Source organism: Lichenostomus cassidix, unplaced genomic scaffold (genome assembly GCF_008360975.1).
Source record: "Lichenostomus cassidix isolate B80296 unplaced genomic scaffold, HeHo_3.0 HiC_scaffold_800, whole genome shotgun sequence".
NCBI classification, from domain to species: Eukaryota; Metazoa; Chordata; class Aves; order Passeriformes; family Meliphagidae; genus Lichenostomus; species Lichenostomus cassidix.
The window spans coordinates 9680-32854 of NW_028147611.1; positions in this window are offsets into that span (position 1 = coordinate 9680).

Sequence of the window (23175 nt, forward strand, 5' to 3'; positions counted from 1 at the left end):
ATATTCTGAGTTTGGGGTTTGGAAGAACTTCCTGACATTCCAAATTTGGGGTTTGGAGGAGAGGGAAGAACTTCCTGATATTCTGAGTTTGGGGTTTGGAAGAGAGGGAAGAACTTCCTGACATTCCAAATTTGGGATTTGGAAGACAGGGAAGAACTTCCTGACATTCCCAGTTTGGGATTTGGAAGAACTTCCCTGATATTCTGAGTTTGGGGTTTGGAGGAGAGGGAAGAACTTCCTGATATTCTGAATTTGGGGTTTGGAAGAACTTCCTGACATTCCAAATTTGGGGTTTGGAGGAGAGGGAAGAACTTCCTGATATTCCGAGTTTGGGATTTGGGAGAGAGGGAAGAACTTCCTGATATTCCCAGTTTGGGGTTTGGAGGAGAGGGAAGAACTTCCCAACATTCCAAGTTTGGGATTTGGAAGAACTTCCCGATATTCCCAGTTTGGGGTTTGGAAGAACTTCCCTGACATTCCAAATTTGGGATTTGGAAGAGAGGGAAGAACTTCCTGATATTCCCAGTTTGGGGTTTAGAGGAGAAGGAAGAACTTCCTGATATTCCGAATTTGGGCTTTGGAAGAACTTCCCAAAATTCCGAGTTTGGGGTTTGGAAGAACTTCCTGACATTCCAAATTTGGGGTTTGGAGGAGAGGGAAGAACTTCCTGATATTCCCAGTTTGGGGTTTGGAGGAGAGGGAAGAACTTCCCGACATTCTGAGTTTGGGGTTTGGAAGAACTTCCCGATATTCCCAGTTTGGGGTTTGGAAGAACTTCCCTGATATTCCAAATTTGGGATTTGGAGGAGAGGGAAGAACTTCCCGACATTCCGAGTTTGGGGTTTGCCCAAGATTTTGGCTCTGGGGAGAGTTTGAGGGTCAGAGAGACAAGAAGGGTCTGGAGAGACCTCAGAGATCCTTGGAGGACCTGAAGGGATCCAGGAGAGCTAGAAAAGGGATTTAGGATGAGGGATGGAGAGACGGGAAAATGGGGAATGGTTTAGTGCTGAACGAGGGTGGGATTGGGTGGGAAATTGGGAGGAAATTGTGAGGAAATTGTGAGAACATTGTGAGGAAATTGTGAGAACATTGTGAGGAAATTTGGAGTAAATTGTGATGGAATTGTGAGGAAATTGTGGGGAACGTGAGGAAATTGGGAGGTAATTACAATGAAATTATGAGGGCATTGTGAGAACATTGTGAGGAAATTGTGAGAACACTGTGAGGAAATTTGGAGTAAGTTGTGATGAAATTGTGAGGAAAGTGTGAGGAAATTGTGATGAAATCGGGATGAAATTGTGAGGGAATTGTGAGGAAATTGTGAGAACACTGTGAGGAAATTTGGAGTAAATTGTAATGAAATTGTTAGAACATTGTGAGGAAATTGTGAGTAAATTGCGAGTAAATCATGATGAAATTATGAGTAAACTGTGAGGAAACCATTCCCCATGAGGCTGGCAGGCCTTGGCCAGCAAACCCCCACACTGCCCACCCCTGCAGTGCCCAAAGCCACCCTGGCACGGCCAAAACCCTCCCTACCCCCCCTTTAGGACCAACCAGCTCCCCACCTCCCTTCCCACCCCAAAACCAGGAAAAACCTCCTCCCTGAGCCACCCTTTGTCACCCAGGCCTGGCCGCTCCGGCCGCTCCCAGGGCCGGACACACCTGTTGGGCTCGGAGCTCCGCCATTGGCTGGCGGGCCGTGCACCTGCGCGGGGAGGAGTGTGGAGCTCCATGTAAGCCGAGCCTTGGCGGAGCTCCTCGTCCAGCTCCGTTCCAGCTCCGACACGCAGCTCCTCCGAGGCTCCGCGCTCCGCACGGCCTGCCCGGCCTGCTCTCCCCACCTTCCCAACCCCATTCCAAACCTCAGTTTTCCTTTCCAAAACCCCGGTTTTCGTTTCTCCACGCTCCCGGCGGCCTAACGAGGCGCGGCGGTGTTGTTTTTCCAGGTGCGGCTGAGTTCTCGGCCTCCTCGCCGATTTCCCTCGCGCTTTGCCGGGAGGAGGAAGATGGAAGTTCTCCCAGGACTTGCTGCCCTTCCATCCTTTCCCTTCTCCACCCGGATTTGGGAGAAGCTGCTGGAGCTCCAAACACTGAACTTTTCCCCCTCAGTTTGGTAAGAGCCAAAGTTTTCTGCGTCGGGTGGGGAAAAAAATGGGATTTACGGAGCGCCAAGAGCGACTTCTGGGAGTTTTTTCTTCTTTTTTCCTGCTTGATTTTCCCTTTTCCTCCTCACTTTCTCTGCGGTTCTTCCCTCTTTTTTCTCTTCCTCCTTCTCCCCCCGGGTGGACGGGAGGGTTGAGTCGGTCAGATCAGGTTTGGCGCGCTGGGGGAGGGGAGGGCAGAGAATGAATCCAAACGTTCATTTTACAACCAGTCCAACCAGTCGGGGCAGGTCGAGGGCTCCGAGAAGGAGGGGGAAAAGCTGCTTCCACCCGGGGGGAAAAGTTGGGGGGAAAAAAAGGAGTTTTGGGTTGATTCGGTTGAGATCCGAATAAAATTTATATAAATTGGTGTAAAACTTAAGGGGGTTTCTTCGGATTTTTGGGTATTTTGGGATTTTTTTGGGCGGTTTGAGGGAGGATTTCCCAGTTTGGGAGGATTTGCAATCCGAGTTGGCTGCTGGCTCTGAGTAATGATTGCCATGTTTCAATTACTTCGTTAATTAACCAGCCTTTAATGGGTTTTTCTCCCCCGTGAAAAATCACCCAATCCTCGTTTTTCCCTTTTCCCTCTTTCCCGACCCAAACCGATCCCTCCAGAAAGGCAGCCAAGGGCACAGATTGGGAATTTTCCAACCAAAAAACGCGAAAATTCGGGAATTTTTATTCCACCAGAGTGGAAAATTCGGATTCAGCCGGCGCCGTCGGTTTCCGCCGGTGGCAGGAGGAGCCATTTTGGGTTGGTTTTGTTGATTCCTTCCCCACCTGGGGTATTTTTTTTGTTCTTTTTGGGACCTGGAAAAATGAAAATAATGGAAGTTTTGTCTTCCCTGCGCCGCTGGATCCAACCAGGGCCAGCCTGGGCTTGTTTTTCCTTCCTTTGAGTTGGGAGAAGACAAAACAAAAGTGGTTTCATTTCATTTTTGGAGGGTGAAGTCAATCCCCTGGTGCCTCAAAAATCCCATTTTTTGGGGGTTTGGGATTCCGGCGGGAATGGGGAAACTCCGCCGCGGGTTGGGTTTTGTTCTCCAAGAGGATTTTTGGGAATTTTCTGGGGGATTTGGGATGGATTGGGATTTGCCATGGTGAAATGTTTGCTCACTCCTTCCCTCCAGCCCCGCAGGGAAAACCTTCCGGAAAGTTCTGTGGGGCGCGGAGAGGGGAATGATCCCAAATTTGGGGCAAAAGGGGATGGAATTTCCCCAAATATTCCGTTCGTCCCAATTAAACTCTTTTGATTGATTTCATTCCGAGCTCTTTATGGCTTTTTCCTGAAAAAACAACAGGAATTTATTCACCCTGAGCTAAATTCCTGATTTTTTTTCCTCCCTGATCACCTTTTCACTCAGCATTGCAAAGATTTCAATCCACTCCTCACTTTCGCTCGATTTCAATAAATTTCGCTTTATTTTAGCCTAAAAAAAGGTCTTTAATATTAAAAAATACCAAAAAATTCCTGCTTTTCTCCCTCTCCCAACCCAAACTCCCCTTTTTTTGGCCCCTTTTGAGCAGCAGGGCCAGATTTGAGTTGGGATTTGCAAATTTTAATTGGTTTTGATGACTTTTTTTAATTAATTGGAGCTCCTGGCCCAGAGCTGAGGTTACCTGAGCAGAATTTCAACACCAACTTCAGGTTTTTTGGTGTTTCAATCAGATTTTTGGTGTTTCAATCAGATTTTTGGTGTTTCAATCAGATTTTTGGTGTTTCAATCCCTCTCAAAATCCACTTTTTTAAACTATTATTGATTAATTTATTGATTATTATTATGATGATTTAAATGTTGTTATTATGTTGTAATTATAGAATTATTAAATAATTGTGTTTAATTAGAATTTGGGGCGTTGAGGCAATTTGGGGTCAAAGGGGAGGAAATTCAAACTGTTGCAGAATTGGAGAAAATCCTGGGGATGGAGAGCAGGATTTTGGGAATTTTGGGTTGAATCCTTGGAATTCTGATCCCATTCCAGGGAAATCCCAGGAATTCCTCGCGGGAATTCCAACGGGAATTGGGTTGGTTTGGCGAAATTTTGGGGAAGATAAAATTCCTGATTTTGGAATTTGGCAACTCCCGGAAGTCGTGGAGAGTTGGGAATTCCAAATCCTGGAGAAATTCCCAAATCCAGTGGAGAAAAAGCAAAATCCTGACTGGTTTTACTGGGCAGGACTGGGATTTGAAATATTGAATTTGAATTATTTGAATTTGAATTTGAAATATTGCTGCGTGCAGGGAATGTCACCGGGAGGTGACCTGGTGACACAGTTGGATTTAATAAATTTATTTTTTAAATTTATTTTATTTTATTTATTTTATTTATTTATTTATTTATTTTATTTGAATTTAATTGAATTTGAATTTGAAATATTGCTGCGTGCAGGGAATGTCACCGGGAGGTGACCTGGTGACACAGTTGGATTTAATTTATTTATTTTTTAAATTTTATTTATTTATTTATTTTTTTATTTTATTTATTTATTTTATTTCATTCGTTATATTTCCTTTCAATCATTTCAATCCGATATCCACAAAAATGGGAATTTCTCCTGAGCTTCCCATTTTTCCCCCTGATGGTTTCCCATGCAGGAAATTGGGGTTTTTTTTTTGGGAAAAAAAAATTCCAGAAAATTGGCTAAAATGAGAAATTTTCTATCTTTTCATAAAAGGGAAAAAACCTCAGTGAAATTTAGGATTTCAAAATTGCCAAATGGACAGAAAACTTCCATTTCTTGGACATTTTCTTTGTTAAATCAATGAAAATTGGAATATTTTCCTTCTATTTTAAGCAGGGAAAAACAATCCCACAGAATTCCCTTTTCCACTTGGGATTCACATTTTTCTTCCATGAATTTTGGGGATTTTGGTGGATTTTTTTGGATTTTGGGGTAAATTTTTGGTTGTTGTTGTTTTTTGGGTTTTTGGAGAGATTCTTGGGTGGTTTTTTTGGTTGTTTCTTTGTTTTTTGTTGTCGTTTGGTTGGTTTGGGTTTTTCCTTAGTTTTATTTGGGTTTTTTTGGTTTTGGTTTTTTTTTTTTTGGTTTGGGTTTTTTTGGGGTTTTTTTGGGTTTTTTGGGTTTTGTTAGTTTTTGGGTCTTTGTTTGGTTTTTTTTTTATTTCTTTGGGGTTTTTGGGGGTTTTTTTGGGTTTTTGGGAGGGTTTTTTTGTTTTTTGGGGTTTTTTGTTTGGGTTTTTTTGGGGGTTTTTTTGGTTTTTTGGATTTTTTTTTTTGTTAGGTTTTTGGGTCTTTTTGTTTGGTTTTTTTATTTCTTTGGGTTTTTTGGGGTTTTTTGTTTGGCTTTTGGGGGTTTTTTGGGGTTTTTTGGGTTTTTTGGTTGGGTTTTTTTGGTTGGTTTTTTTTTGTTTGGGTTTTTAGGGTTTTTGTTTGGGTTTTTGGGTTTTTTTGTTTGGGTTTTTTTGGTTTTGTTTGGGTTTTTGGGGTTTTTTGTTTGGGTTTTTGGTTTTTTTTTTCCTTTGGGTTTTTGGGGTTTTTGTTTGGGTTTTTTGGGTTTTTTTTGTTTGTTTTTTGGGTTTTTTTTATTTCAATAGCTCTGCTTCCCCTCAAACCCAACCCAACCCACTTCAGCCTTTCCCTCAATCCCAACTCTTCACTCAACCAAATCCACCTTAAATCAAAATTTCACCTTTTTTGGGATAATTTTAATCTTTCCCTGCTTTCCCCTCCCACCTCCAGCTCCAACTTTTGCCCAATCAACTCGGAAAATCTTAAATTCCCATTTTTATTCCTTCCCTGCTCTGATCCTTAATTAAAACTCAACCTCTGGCTTAACTCAGAATTCCCAATTTTTCCTCCCTCACAGCTGCAATTTTTTTCCAAATAATTTTTTTTTTTCCAAATAATTTTTTTCAAATAATTTTTTTTCCCAAATAATTTTTCCTCAAATAATTTTTTCCAAATATTTTTTCCCAAATAATTTTTTTCCAAATAATTTTTTTTCCAAATAATTTTTTTTCCAAATAATTTTTTTCCCAAATAATTTTTTTTCCCAAATAATTTTTCCCAAATATTTTTTTTCCCAAATAATTTTTTCCCAAATAATTTTTTCCCAAATAATTTTTTTCCCCAAATAATTTTTTTCCCCAAATAATTTTTCCCAAATAATTTTTTCCAAATAATTTTTTTCCCAAATAATTTTTTTCCAAATAATATTTTTTTCCAAATAATTTTTTTTCCAAAATAATTTTTTCCCAAATAATTTTTTTTCCAAATAATTTTTTCCCAAATAATTTTTTTCCAAAATAATTTTTTCCCCAAATAATTTCTTTTTCCAAATAATTTTTTTTCCCAAATAATTTGTTTCCCCCAACCTCCAAATCCAATTTTGGCATCACTGAGGGAATTTTTTAAGGCAGAAAAATTGGGATTTAAGGCAAATTTAAAATCCAGAATGAGGAGAAGGAGCAGCAGGGAGGAATTCCAGGCACTGAAAATTCGGGATAAAAGCAGGAATGAGGTGAATTCCTCATTTTCCACTCCCTGGTTTTCCTGGAGGAAATAATTGGGGATGAAGTGATGATTAACCCAAAGCATGAGGTCACCAGAGCTGCTTGGGCTTCCTTGGATCTCCAGCAACACCAACGGAAATCTGGGAATTCTGCTGGGATTTGCCTTTTTTCTTGGGTTTTCCTCGTTTTTTCCCTTTTTTCCAGTGTTTTCCTCATTTTTCTTTGTGTTTTCCCCTTTTTTTGCCAAGTGGTTTTCCTCATTTTTCCTTTTTTCCAGTGTTTTTCCTCTTTTTCATTTTTTATTTTGTGTTTTTCCTAATTTTTCCCAGTGTTTTCCTAATTTTTCTTTGTGTTTTCCCATTTTTTCCCAAGTGATTTTCCTCCTTTTTCCTTTTTTCCCAGTGATTTTCCTTCTTTTTCATTTTTTTTCTTTGTGTTTTTCCTAATTTTCCCCTTGTGTTTTTCCCCTTTTTCCTTTTGTTTTCCCTCATTTTTCTTTGTGTTTTTCCCTTTTTTTCAAGTGGTTTTCCTAATTTTTCCTTTTTCCAGTGATTTTCCTCTTTTTCCCTTTTTATTGTGTGTTTTTCCTAATTTTTCCAACTGTTTTCCCTCATTTTTCTTTGTGTTTTTCCCTTTTTCCCCAAGTGCTTTTCCTCATTTTTCCTTTTTTCCAAGTGTTTTTCCTCTTTTTCCCTTTTTATTTTGTGTTTTTCCTATTTTTTCCCAGTGTTTTCCTAATTTTTCTTTGTGTTTTCCAATTTTTTTCCCAAGTGATTTTCCTCCTTTTTCCTTTTTCCAGTGATTTTCCTTCTTTTTCATTTATTTCAGTGATTTTCCTTCTTTTTCATTTTTTCTTTGTGTTTTTCCTAATTTTTGCCTGTGTTTTTCCCCTTTTTCCTTTTGTTTTCCCTCATTTTTCTTTGTGTTTTCCCTTTTTCCCCAAGTGCTTTTCCTAATTTTTCCTTTTTTCCAGTGTTTTTCCTCTTTTTTTCCTTTTTATTTTGTGTTTTTCCTAATTTTTCCCACTGTTTTCCCTCATTTTTCTTTGTGTTTTCCAATTTTTTCCCAAGTGGTTTTCCTCATTTTTCCTTTTTTCCAGTGTTTTTCCTCTTTTTCCCTTTTCATTTTGTGTTTTTCCTAATTTTTCCCAGTGTTTTCCTAATTTTCCTTTGTTTTTTCCCCTTTTTTCCCCCAAATGCTTTCCCTAATTTTTCCTTTTTTCCCAGTGATTTTCCTTCTTTTTCATTTTTTTTCTTTGTGTTTTTCCCCTTTTTCCTTTTGTTTTCCCTCAATTTTCTTTGTGTTTTCCCCTTTTTCCCCAAGTGCTTTTCCTAATTTTCCCTTTTTTCCAAGTGTTTTTCCTTCTTTTTCATTTTTTTCTTTGTGTTTTTCCTAATTTTTCAAGTGGTTTCCCTCATTTTTCCTTTTTTCCCAGCGTTTTTCCTCTTTTTCCCTTTTTATTTTGTGTTTTTCCTAATTTTTCTTTGTGTTTTCCCATTTCTTCCCAAGTGATTTTCCTCATTTTTCCTTTTTTTTCCCAGTGTTTTTCCTTCTTTTTCACTTTTTTCCCAGTTTTTTTTCCATTTTTTCCCAAGCGATTTTCCTAATTTTTCCTAATTTTTCCTAATTTTTCCTTTTTTCCCAGTTTTTCCTTCTTTTTTCACTTTTTTCTTTGTGTTATTGCTAATTTTTCCCTTGTGTTTTTCCCCTTTTTCCTTTTGTTTTCCCTCATTTTTCCCTTTTCCCAGTGTTTTTCTCCTTTTTACATTTTATTCCTTGTGTTCTTCTTCTTTTTCCCTTTTTCCATTGTGTTTTTCCTTTTTTTTCCCAGTGTTTTTCCTCTTTTTCCCTTTTTTTCCTTTGTGTTTTTCCCAATTTTTCCCTTGTATTTTTCCTTTTTTTCCCTTTTTCCTTTTGCTTTTCCTCATTTTTCCCTTTTTTCCCTCTGTATTCTTATCTCTCCCATCTATCTGAATTTCTTATCTAAAAATTCCCTCCTGGAAATTATTTTCCTTATGGGAAAAAGGAGTTTTTTTAGTGACTCTGAGCTTTATTATGGACAGAATTTGGGCCAAAAAACCACATTTTATTATTATTATTATTATTATTTTTATACTTATTATTATTATTGTTATTATTATTATTATTACTATTATTATTACTATTATCATCGTTATTTTCTATTATATTATCAGTGATATTAATGTTAATTTTTATTGCTATTATTATTCTTACTGTTGCTATTCCAATTACTATTATTATTACTATATTTGTCATTATATTTATTATATTAATTATATTTATTATATTTATTATATTTATATTTATAATATTTATAATATTTATTATATTTATTATATATAATATTTATTATTACCTATTATTACATTTATTATCATCATCCCTTTCAAATCCCCAAAAACCCCTATAAAAAACTTAACTTTTCCATTAAATAATCCCATTTTTTCCCCTTTCCCACCCTTCCATCCCCACATTTCACTCCCATTTTCATCCCCATTTTGTCCCCATTTCTGCACAATATTTCCATTCACCATTTCCCCATTTTAATCCCATTTTTTTCTCCCCACAAAAAGTCTCATTTTTCCTTGTAGGAAGTTGGGAGAAGCAAATTCCAGAGGCATTGTGAGTTCAGCAATGATTAACTCGGGATTGGAATGACACAGCGAGGAAAAATGTAATTATTGAGCTCTTTATTCCATTTATTCCATTTATTCCATTTATTCCCATTATTCCCATTTATTCCCCTTTATTCCATTTATTCCATTTATTCCCCATTTATTCCATTTATTCCCATTTATTCCCATTTTTCCTGTTATTCCATTTATTCTCATTATTCCCATTTATTCCCATTTATTCCCATTTATTCCCATTATTCCATTTATCCCATTTATTCCCATTTATTCCATTTATTCTCATTTTTCCCATTATTCCCTTTATTCCCATTATTCCCATTATTATCATTATTCCCATTTATTCCCATTTATTCCCATTATTCCCATTTATTCCCATTTATTCCCATTTATTCCCATTTATTCCATTTATTCCATTTATTCCATTTATTCCATTTATTCCCATTTATTCCATTTATTCCATTTATTCCATTTATTCCATTTATTCCCATTATTCCCATTTATTCCATTTATTCCATTTATTCCATTTATTCCCATTATTCCCATTTATTCCATTTATTCCATTTATTCCATTTATTCCATTTATTCCCATTTATTCCATTTATTCCCATTTATTCCCATTTATTCCCATTATTCCCATTTATTCCCATTTATTCCCCTTTATTCCCATTTATTCCATTTATTCCCATTATTCACATTTATTCCCATTTATTCCCATTTATTCCCATTTATTCAAATTATTCCATTTATTCCCATTATTCCCATTTATTCCCATTTTTTCCCATTTATTCCCATTTATTCCCATTATTCCCATTATTATCATTATTCACATTTATTCCCATTTATTCCGTTTATTCCATTTATTCCCATTTATTCCCATTATTCCCATTTATTCCATTTATTCCCATTTATTCAATTTATTCCCATTTATTCCATTTATTCCATTTATTCAATTTATTTAATTTATTCCATTTATTCCCATTTATTCCCATTATTTCCATTTATTCCCATTTATTCCATTTATTTAATTTATTCAATTTATTCCCATTTATTCCATTTATTCCATTTATTCCCATTTATTCCCATTTATTCCATTTATTCCATTTATTCCATTTATTCCCATTTATTCCCATTTATTCCATTTATTCCCATTTATTCCCATTTATTCCATTTATTCCCATTTATTCCCATTTATTCCCCTTATTCCCATTATTCCCATTATTCCATTTATCCCATTTATTCCCATTTATTCAATTTATTCTCATTTTTCCCATTATTCCCATTATTATCATTATTCCCATTTATTCCCATTTATTCTCATTATTCCCATTTATTCAATTTATTCAATTTATTCCCATTTATTCCATTTATTCCCCTTTATTTGGGATTTTGGGGTTTTTTTTGCTGTTTTTGCTGAGGGATTTTGGGAATTTTTAATAGTTTTATTTGGGATTTTTAGGATTTTTTGGTTGCTCTTTTGGGGGTTTTTGGCACTTTTTTGTTGGTTTTTTTGGGGAATTTTTTTCTGTTATATTTGGGATTTCAGACTTTTTTATTATTATTATTATTTGGGGTTTTTTTTTGTTGTTTTCCTTGAGTTTTTGGTGCTTTTTTTTGGTTCTGGATTTTTTTTCATAGTTTTTTGGTCTTTGGTTTTCTTTGAATTTCTGGGAGTTGGTTTTTAATTGGTTTTTAACTGGTTTTAACTGGTTTTTAATGGTTTTTAATGGTTTAAAACTGGTTTTTAACTGGTTTTTAACTGTTTTTTGGCTGGTTTTAACTGGTTTTTAATTTTTTTTTACTGTTTTTTAACTGGTTTTTAAATTTTTTTACTGGTTTTAACTGGTTTTTAATGGTTTTTAACTAGTTTTTTACTGGTTTTTCATGGTTTTTAGTGGTTTAAATTGGTTTTTACTGGTTTTTAACTGGTTTTTAATGTTTTTTAACTAGTTTTTAATGGTTTTTAACTGGTTTTTCATGGTTTTTACTGGTTTTTAACTGGTTTTTAATGGTTTTTAACTAGTTTTTTACTGGTTTTTCATGGGTTTTAACTGGTTTTAACTGGTTTTTAATGGTTTTTAATGGTTTTCACTGTTTTTAATGGTTCTTAACTAGTTTTTTACTGGTTTTTCATGGTTTTTACTGGTTTTTACTGGTTTTTACTGGTTTTTACTGGTTTTTAATGGTTTTTAATGGTTTTTAACTGGTTTTTTAATGGTTTTAACTGGTTTTTAACTGGTTTTTAATGGTTTTAAACTGGTTTTTAATGGTTTTTTGCTGGTTTTTTCCCCAAACTCCACTTGGCATAAACACAATTTTCTCTTATTTTCCCCCTGAAAAATCACCCAAAGAAGCAAAAATCCCCAAAAAAAGCCGAAATCCCAACAGACATTTATCCCAAATTATTATTTCCCAAAGACCACTTCGCATAAACACAATTTTTCTCTTATTTTCCCCCTAAAAATCCCCCAAAAACCCAAAAATCCCAAAAAACCCCCAAATCCCAACAGACATTTATCCCAGAAAAGCTTTTTCCCAGACAATTTTGCATAAACCCAATTTTTCTCTTATTTTCCCCCATTTTCTCCCTGAAAAATCCCCCAAAAAACCCCAAAATCCCCAAAAACCCCCAAATCCCCAAAAACCCCAAAATCCCACCAAATATTTATTCCAAATTATTATTTCCCAAACACCACTTTTCATAAACACAATTTTTCTCTTATTTCCCCCATTTTCCCCCTGAAAAATCCCCAAAAAAGCCAAAATCCCAACAGATGAGGTTTTCCTCAAACACCACTTTGCATAAACCAAATTTTTCTCTTATTTCCCCCATTTTCCCTTGAAAAATCCCCAAAACCAAAAATCCCCAAAAACCCCCAAATCCCAACAGACATTTATCCCAGACGAAGTTTTCCCAAACTCCACTTTGCATAAACACAATTTTTCTCTTATTTTCCCCCGAAAAATCCCCCAAAAACCCAAAATCCCAAAATCCCAACAGACATTTTCCCAAACACCACTTTGTGTAAAACAAATTTTGGGGTTATTTTTCATTTTCCCCGAAAAATCCCCCAAAAAACCCAAAAATCCCCAAAAACCCCCAAACCCCACCAGATATTTATCCTAAATTATTATTTCCCAAACACCACTTTGCATAAACACAATTTTTCTCTTATTTTCCCATTTTGCCCCTGAAAAATCCCCCGAAAAAGCCGAAATCCCAAAAATAGCAGAAATCCCAACAGACATTTTTCCCAGATTTTTTTTTCCCAAACTCCACTTTGCATAAACAAAATTTTGGGTTTATTTTTCCACTTTTCCCTTGAAAAATTCCCCAAAAAAGCCAAAATCCCAACAGATATTTTTCCCAGATTATTTTTTTCCCAAACGCCACTTTGCATAAACACAATTTTTCTCTTATTTTCCCCCATTTTCCCCTTGAAAAATCCCCCAAAAAACCCAAAATCCCCAAAAAAAGCCGAAATCCCAACAGACATTTATCCCAGACGAAGTTTTTCCCAAACTCCACTTTGCATAAACCCAATTTTTCTCTTATTTTCCCCCCAAAAATCCCCAAAAAACCCAAAAATCCCCAAAAAACCCCCAAATCCTAACAGACATTTATCCCAGACAATTTTGCATAAACACAATTTTTCTCTTATTTTCCCCCATTTTCCCCTTGAAAAATCCCCCAAAAAACCCCAAAATCCCCCAAAAACCCCAAAATCCCATCGGATATTTATCCCAAATTACTATTTCCCAAACACCACTTTGCATAAACACAATTTTTCTCTTATTTTCCCCCATTTTCCCCTTGAAAAATCCCCAAAAAAGCCAAAATCCCAACAGATGAGGTTTTCCCAAACACCACTTTGCATAAACCCAATTTTTCTCTTTTTTTCCTCCATTTTCCCTGAAAAATCCCAAAAACCCCAAAATCCCCCAAAAAACCCCAAAATCCCCAAAAAACCCCAAAATCCCCAAAAACCCCAAAATCCCCCAAAAAACCCCAAAAAATCCCCCAAGAACCCCCCAAACCCCACCAGATCTTCATCCCTAATTATTTTTTTTCCCCAAATCCCGGGAATTTCCTCTCCAAATCCCGAATTCCCGACCCCGAGACACTCTCAGCATCTTACTGGGCAGCATTGGATGGATTCTGCTGCTCTAATACTGCCTGGTAATGATGATGAGGATGTTTCCCCAACTCCGAGGGACATTCCGGATGGAAAAATCCCCAAATTTTCCAGGTTTGAGCCCAAAAATCCGACAGGGGGTGGGGATGGAGGGTTTGGGGTTTGGGGAGTTTGGGCAAGGAGGTGGTTGGGGTGGAAAAAATGGGGATTTTTGGGTGGAAAAAATGTAGATTTTTGGGTGGAAAAATGGGAATTTTCGGGTGGAAAAAATGGGGATTTTTGGGTGGAAAAAATGGGGTTAAAATGGGGTTGGGGTGGGTTTGGAGGAGGGAAAATGGGAATTTTTGGGCGGAAAAATGTGGATTTTTGGGTGGAAAAATGGGGATTTTTGGGTGGAAAAATGGGGATTTTTGGGTGGAAAAATGGGGATTTTTGGGTGGAAAAATGGGGATTTTGGGGTGGAAAAATAATAGGAATTTTCGGGTGGAAAAATAGGAATTTTTGGGTGGAAAAATGGGGATTTTTGGGTGGAAAAATGGGGATTTTTGGGTGGGAAAATGGGGATTTTTGGGTGGAAAAATGGGGATTTTGGGGTGGAAAAATGGGGATTTTGGGGTGGAAAAATAATAGGAATTTTCGGGTGGAAAAATATGAATTTTTGGGTGGGAAAATGGGAATTTTTGGGTGGAAAAAATGGGGATTTTTGGGTGGAAAAATGGGGATTTTTGGTTGGGAAAATGTGGGTTTTTGGGTGGAAAAATGGGGATTTTTGGGTTGGAAAATGGGGATTTTTGGTTGGAAAAATGGGGATTTTTGGTTGGGAAAATGGGTTTGGGTGGAAAAATGGGGATTTTTGGGTTGGAAAATGGGGATTTTGGTTAAAATGGGGATTTTTGGGTGGGAAAAATGGGGTTTTTTGGGGTTAAAATGGGGTTGGGGTGGGTTTGGAGGAGGGGAAATGGTGGAAAATGGGGATTTTGGGGTGGAAAAATAATAGGAATTTTCGGGTGGAAAAATAATAGGAATTTTCGGGTGGAAAAATAGGAATTTTTGGGTGGAAAAATGGGGATTTTCGGGTGGGAAAATGGGGATTTTTGGGTGGAAAAATGGGGATTTTTGGGTGGGAAAATGGGAATTTTTGGGTGGGAAAATGGGGAGTTTCGGGTGGAAAAATAAATAGGAATTTTCGGGTGGAAAAATAAATATGAATTTTCGGGTGCAAAAATGGGAATTTTCGGGTGCAAAAAATGGGGACTTTCGGGTGGAAAAATGTGGATTTTCGGGTGGAAAAATAGGAATTTTCGGGTGGAAAAAATGGGGATTTTTGGGTTGGAAAAATGGGGATTTTTGGGTGGGAAAATGTGGGGTTTTGGGTGGAAAAATGGGGATTTTTGGGTGGAAAAAATGGGGATTTTTGGGTTGGAAAATGGGGATTTTTGGGTGGAAAAAATGGGGATTTTGGGGTGGAAAAAATGGGGATTTTTGGGTGGAAAAATGGGAATTTTCGGGTGGAAAAAATGGGGATTTTTGGGTGGGAAAAATGGGGAATTTTGGGGTGGAAAAATGGGAATTTTGGGGTGGAAAAATGGGAATTTTGGGGTGGAAAATAGGAATTTTCGGGTGGAAAAATAATAGGGATTTTTGGGTGGAAAAAATGGGGATTTTTGGGTGGAAAAAATGGGGATTTTTGGGTGGAAAAATGGGAATTTTTGGGTGGAAAAATGGGGATTTTTGGGTGGAAAACCATGAATTTTTGGGTGGAAAAATGTGGATTTTTGGGTGGAAAAATGAGAATTTTAACTTCCTTTTTCTCTTTTAAGTCTGCACTAAACCAGGTTTAACCTCATATTTCTCTTTTAAATCTGCATTAAACCACATTTTAACTTCCTTTTTCTCTTTTAAATCTGTATTTTTACAGGTTTGACTTCATTTTTCCCTTTTAAATCTGCACTAAACCACATTTTAACTTCATTTTGCCTTTTTAAATCTGTATTTTTACAGGTTTAACTTCATTTTTCTCTTTGAAATCTGCACTAAACCAGGTTTAACCTCCTGTTTATCTTTCTGTATTAAATCACATTTATCTTCTTGTTTCCCTTTTAGATCTGTATTAGATTTAACTTCATTTTTCCCTTTTAAATCTGTATTAAACCAGGTTTAACTTCATTTCTTCCCCTTTTAAATCTGTATTTTCACAGGTTTAACTTCATTTTTCTCTTTTAAATCTGTATTTTTACAGGTTTAACTTCATTTTTCCCTTTTAAATCTGTATTAAATCCCATTTTAACTTCCTTTTTCCCTTTCAAATCTATATTAAATCACATTTTAACTTCATTTCCCCCTTTTAAATCTGTATTTTTACAGGTTTAACTTCATTTCTTCCCTTTTAAATCCTCATTAAATTACAATTTCACCTCCCATTTCTCTCCCATTTCTCTCCCACCACTCCTAAACCTATTTTAATTTCCAATTAAATCCCATTTTTAACCCTTTCCCTCCCAACCCATCCTCTCCTCCCCCATTAAATCCCAAGGAAATAATCCCAATTCCTATAAAATCCTGCAATTCTGTCCCAGAGAATGATCCCAATTCCCATTTTTCTGGAATTCTGTCCCAGGGAATGATCCCAATTCCTGTTTTTCCGGAATTCTGTCCCAGGGAATGATCCCAATTCCCATTTTTCTGCAATTCTGTCCCAGGGAATAATCCCAATTCCTGTAAAATGCTGGAATTCTGTCCCAGGAAATGATCCCAATTCCCGTTTTTCTGGAATTCTGTCCCAGGAAATGATCCCAATTCCTATAAAATGCTGGAATTCTGTCCCATAAAATGCTGGAATTCTGTCCCAATTAAATAATCCCAATTCCTATAAAATGCTGGAATTCTGTCCCAGGGAATTATCCCAATTCCCGTTTTTCTGGAATTCTGTCCCAGGGAATTATCCCAATTCCGATAAAATACTGGAATTCTGTCCCAGGAAATAATCCCAATTCTTATAAAATGCTGGAATTCTGTCCCAGGGAATGATCCCAATTCCCATAAAATGCTGGAATTCTGTCCCAGGGAATGATCCCAATTCCTGTTTTTTCTGCAATTCTGTCCCAGGAAATGATCCCAATTCCTATAAATCCTGGCATTCTGTCCCAGGGAAAAATCCCAATTCCTGTAAAATGCTGGAATTCTGTCCCAGGGGATGATCCCAATTCCCGTTTTTCTGCAATTCTGTCCCAGGGAATAATCCCAATTCCTGTTTTTTCTGGAATTCTGTCCCAATGAAAAATCCCAATTCCCGTTTTTTCTGCAATTCTGTCCCAGGGGATGATCCCAATTCCTATAAAATCCTGGAATTCTGTCCCAATGAAAAATCCCAATTCCTGTAAAATGCTGCAATTCTGTCCCAGGGAATGATCCCAATTCCCGTTTTTTCTGGAATTCTGTCCCAGGAAATAATCCCAATTCCTATAAAATGCTGGAATTCTGTCCCAATGAAAAATCCCACTTCCTGTTTTTTCTGGAATTCTGTCCCAGGGAATGATCCCAATTCTTATAAAATGCTGCAATTCTGTCCCAGGAAATGATCCCAATTCCCGTTTTTCCTGGAATTCTGTCCCAATGAAAAATCCCAATTCCCGTTTTTTCTGGAATTCTGTCCCAGGGAATGATCCCAATTCCCATAAAATGCCGGAATTCTGTCCCAGGGAATTATCCCAATTCCTGTTTTTTCTGGAATTCTGTCCCAGGGAATAATCCCAATTCCTGTAAAATCCTGGAATTCTGTCCCAGGGAATAATCCTAATTCCTGTAAAATGCTGGAATTCTGTCCCAGGGAGTGATCCCAATTCCCATAAAATCCTGGAATTCTGTCCCAGGGAATGATCCCAATTCCCGTTTTTCTGGAATTCTGTCCCAGGGAATTATCCCAATTCCCGTTTTTCTGGAATTCTGTCCCAGGGAATGATCCCAATTCCTGTTTTTTCTGGAATTCTGTCCCAAGGAATGATCCCAATTCCCGTTTTTTCTGCAATTCTGTCCCAGGGAATTATCCCAATTCCTGTTTTTTCTGGAATTAATTCCCGTTTTTTTCTGGAATTCTGTCCAGGGGATGATCCCAATTCCCGTTTTTCTGGAATACTGTCCCAATGAAAAATCCCAATTCCCGTTTTTCTGGAATTCTGTCCCAGGAAATTATCCCAATTCCCATAAAATGCTGGAATTCTGTCCCGGGAATGACCCCAATTCCTGTAAAATCCTGAAATTCTGTCCCAGGGAATGATCCCAATTCCTGTTTTTTCTGGAATTCTGTCCCAGGGAATGATCCCAATTCCTGTAAAATTCTGGAATTCTGTCCCAGGGAATGATCCCAATTCCCGTTTTTTCTGCAATTCTGTCCCAGGGAATAATCCCAATTCCTGTTTTTTCTGGAATTAATTCCCGTTTTTCTGGAATTCTGTCCCAGGAAATGATCCCAATTCCTGTAAAATGCTGCAATTCTGTCCCAGGAAATAATCCCAATTCCCGTTTTTCTGGAATTCTGTCCCAGGGAATGATCCCAATTCCCCTTTTTGCTGCAATTCTGTCCCAGGGAATAATCCCAATTCCTATAAAATGCTGGAATTCTGTCCCAGGGAATGATCCCAATTCCTGTTTTTTCTGGAATTAATTCCCGTTTTTCTGCAATTCTGTCCCGGGGAATGACCCCAATTCCCGTTTTTCTGGAATTCTGGAAGTGCCGGTGCTCTGGGCACATCTTACCCGGCAGTGCTGGATGGTGCTGAGCTCTAACACTGTCTGGTAACGATGTGCACTGAGAAACCAAACTCGCCTGGAGTGGAACTGGGAATTCTGAATTCTGCAGGGTAAGGAGGGGAAATTATTGGGGAGTGTGGGGATGGGAATAAATGAAAATGGAAATGAAAATAAAAATTAAAAAAATAATTGAAAATGTGGATGTAAGCGAAATGTGAAAATAAAAATATGAAATGTGAACGTGAATGTGAATGTGAATGAAATGAAAATGAAAATGAAAATAAAATAAAAATAAAAATAAAAATAAAAATAAAAATAAAAATAAAAATAAAAATAAAATTAAAATTAAAAATAAAAATAACAACATAAAACTACAGAAATAGAAATAGAAATAGAAATATAGAAATAGAAATAGAAATGGAAATAGAAATAGAAATAGAAATAGAAATAGAAAGAAATAGAAATAGAAATAGAAATGGAAATGGAAATGGAAATGGAAATAGAAATAGAAATAGGAATGAAATAGAAATAGAAATAGAAACAGAAATAGAAATAGAAATGGAAATGGAAATGGAAATGGAAATAGAAATAGGAATGAAATAGAAATAGAAATGGAAATGGAAATGGAAATGGAAATGGAAATGGAAATAGAAATAGAAATAGGAATGAAATAGAAATAGAAATAGGAATGAAATAGAAATAGAAATAGAAATAGAAATAGGAATGAAATAGAAATAGAAATAGGAATGAAATAGAAATATATATATACATATATACATATATATACACATATATATACATATATACACATACATAAATATATACATAAATACATATATATTTATATATAAAAATATATATAAGCGTATATTAAATATATGTATAAATATAATACATTTCTATTTCTATATTGAATAGAAATAGAAATATGAAATTAAAAATAAAACAAAACCAAAAAAAATTTCAAAATGAAAAAATATAACTGCAAATAAAATGTAAAAAATATATAAATATAAATAAATATAAATATAAATATAAATATACATATATATCCATATATATCCATATATACACATATATATACATATATTTACACATATAAATACATACATAAACACATATAAAAATATATATTTATATTTATAAATATATAACAATATTTATATTTATATATGAAATAGACATAGAAACAGAAACATCAAATAGAAATAAATGAAACAACAAAAAAAAACCAAACAGAAAAAAAAAACCCAAACAAAAAACCCCAACAAAAATCCCAAAAAGACACAAAAAAATTATGAAAGCAATTTATATTGATATTCCTGGGAAAAGCAGGGAAAAAAAGGGAAAAAAAGGGGAAAAAAAGGGATCGGAGGTGATTAAAGCTCAGTGTTAATGAGTAACTCTGGGGAGGAAATGGGAGAGACACAGAAAATTGGATTTACTGAGGCCTGAAATCCATGGGAGTTATATCCTGAAATCCTGAAATCCATGGGATTTATATCCTGAAATCCATGGGGTTTGTATCCTGAAATCCATGGGGTTTGTATCCTGAAATCCATGGGGTTTGTATCCCTGAAATCCATGGGATTTGTATCCTGAAATCTATGGGGTTTATATCCTGAAATCTATGGGATTTGTATCCCTGAAATCCATGGGATTTGTATCCCTGAAATCCTAAAATCCATGGGATTTGTATCCTGAAATCCATGGGATTTGTATCCTGAAATCCTAAAATCCATGGGATTTGTATCCTGAAATCTATGGGGTTTATATCCTGAAATCCTAAAATCCATGGGATTTATACCCCTGAAAAATCTATGGGATTGGGGTTTGTATCCCTGAAATCCATGGGACTGGGGTTTATATCCCATTGAAATCTATGGGATTGGGGTTTGTATCCCTGAAATCTATGGGATTTGTATCCCTGAAATCAATGGGATTGGAGTTTATATCCCTGAAATCCATGGGAGTTATATCCTGAAATCCTAAAATCCATGGGGTTTGTATCCCTGAAATCCATTGGATTTATATCCCTGAAATCCTAAAATCCATGGGGTTTGTATCCCTGAAATCCATGGGATTTGTATCCTAAATCCATGGGGTTTGTATCCTGAAATCTATGGGGTTTATATCCTGAAATCCATGGGATTTATACCCCTGAAAAATCTATGGGATTGGGGTTTGTATCCTGAAATCCATGGGATTTAAATCCCTGAAATCCATGGGATTGGGGTTTATATCCTGAAATCCATGGGATTTGTATCCCTGAAATCCATGGGACTGGGGTTTATATCCCGTTGAAATCTATGGGATTGGGGTTTGTATCCTGAAATCCATGGGATTTAAATCCCTGAAATCAATGGGATTGGGGTTTATACCCTGAAATCCATGGGATTTGTATCCCTGAAAAATCCATGGGATTCCCTAAAATCCATAGGATTTATATCCTGAAATCCATGGGATTTGTATCCTGAAACCCATGGGATTGGGGTTTGTATCCCTGCAATCCATGGGATTGGGGTTTGTATCCCTGAAATCCATGAGATTGGGGTTTTTCCACCTGAAATCCATGGGATTTATATCCTGAAATCCATGGGATTTATATCCTGAAATCCATGGGATTTATATCCCTGAATTCCATGGGATTTATATCCTGAAATCCATGAGATTTATATCCTGAAATCCTAAAATCCATGGGATTTGTATCCCTGAATTCCATGGGATTTATATCCCTGAAATAATCCATGGGATTGGGATTTATATCCTGAAATCCATGGAATTTATATCCTGAATTCCATGGAATTTATATCCTGAAATCCATGGGATTTGTATCCTGAAATCCTAAAATCCATGGGATTTGTATCCCTGAAATCCATGGGATTTATATCCTGAATTCCATGGGATTTGTATCCCTGAAATCCATGAGATTGGGGTTTTTCCACCTGAAATTAATGGGATTTATATCCTGAATTCCATGGGATTTATATCCTGAAATCCTAAAATCCATGGGATTTGTATCCTGAAATCCATGGGATTTATATCCCTGAATTCCATGGGATTTGTATCCTGAAATCCATGGGATTCCCTAAAATCCATGGGATTGGGGTTTGTATCCCTGAAATCTATGGGATTTATATACTGAAATCCATGGGATTTATCCCCTGAAATCCATGGGATTTGATCAGAAAAATTAATCAAGTTTTATACTAATTGGAGGCATTTTGGGTCACCTTTGTCCTGCCAGGAATGTGGAGGAAAAAATCCCAAATTCCTTGATTTTATCACAAAAATTAATGACATTTTATATTAATTGGAGGCATTTTGTTCCCCTTTGTCCTGCCAGGAATGTGGAGAAAAAACCCTCAAATCCCTTAATTTTATCAGAAAAATTAATGAAGTTTTATATTCATTGGAGGCTTTTTGGTCACCTTTGTCTTGGCAGAAATGTGGAGAAAAAATCCCAAATTCCTTGATTTTATCAGAAAAATTAATGAAGTTTTATATTAATTTTGGAAATTTTAGTTGCTTTTTTCTTGGCAGGAACATGGAGAAAAAATCCCAAAATTCCTTGATTTGATCAGAAGAATCGATGAAGTTTCATATTCATTGGAGGGATTTTGTTCTCCTTTGTCTCAGAGAAATCTGGAGGGAAAAAAACTCCTTTTTAAATAAGATTTAATGACGTTTCCTAGGAATTCTGATGGTTTTGGTCTTGGAGAAATCTGGGAAAAAACCCAAATCCCCGAATTTCACCCGAAAAATCCATGAGGTTTTACATCCATTTGAGGAATTCGATGGGAGCTGATCCCAAATCCCAGGAATTTTGGGGAAAAAAAATCCTAAATCCCAACCCAAGCAGAGCTCTGCCAGTGCTGGAAACTCTGGGAAATTACCTGGAATGGGAATTCCATGGGTTTGGATCCCAAAATGTTCCTGCTGGAGAAACCCAGAAACGCCAGAGGTTCCCATTTTCCATGGAAATTTATTATGGAATATTCCATTTTTCCCTCTCGACTCCGAGGAAAACCGAAGGAAATTTGGGAAAGCCAGGGAAATTTGGGAAATGTGGGAAAACCAGGAAATGTGGGATTTGTAAATCCAACTCCTTTATTCCAGAGGAAAGCTGAGAAGGTTTGGGAAAGTCAGGAAATTTGGGAGAGTCAGGAAATTTGGGAGAGTCAGGAATGTGGGAGAGTCAGGAAATTTGGGATTTGCAAATCCAACTCCTTTATTCCTTTATTCCTTTACTCCAGAGGAAAGTGGAGAAGGTTTGGGAGGGCTGGGAAATTTGGGAGAACCGGGAAATTTGGGAGAGTCAGGAAATTTGGTATTTGCAAATCCAACTCTTTTATTCCTTTTACTCCAGAGGAAAGTGGAGAAGATTTGGGAGAACTGGGGAATTTGGGAAAGTCAGGAAATTTGGGAGAACCGTGAAATGTGGGAGAGCCAGGAAATTTGGGAGAGCCAAGAAATTTGGGATTTGCAAATCCTTTTATTCCTTTATTCCAGAGCAAACTGGAGCAGCTGTGGGAGAGCTGGGGAATTTGGGAAAGCCAGGAAATTTGGGAGAACCAGGAAATTTGGGAAAGCTAGGAAATTAGGGAGAGTCAGGAAATTTGGGTGAGCCAAAAAGTTTGGGATTTGCAAATCCCTTTATTCCTTTATTCCAGAGCAAGCTGGAGCAGCCGTGGGGAATTTGGGAAAGCCAGGAAATTTGGGAGAACCAGGAAATTCGGGAAAGCTAGGAAATTAGGGAGAGTCAGGAAATTTGGGAGAGCCAAAAAGTTTGGGATTTGCAAATCCTTTTATTCCTTTATTCCAGAGCAAGCTGGAGCAGCTGTGGGGAATTTGGGAAAGTCAGGAAATTTGGGAGAACCAGGAAATTTGGGAAAGCTAGGAAATTAGGGAGAGTCAGGAAATTTGGGAGAGCCAGGAAATTAGGGAGAGCCAGGAAATTTGGGAGAGCCAAAAAGTTTGGGATTTGCAAATCCTTTTATTCCTTTATTCCAGAGCAAGC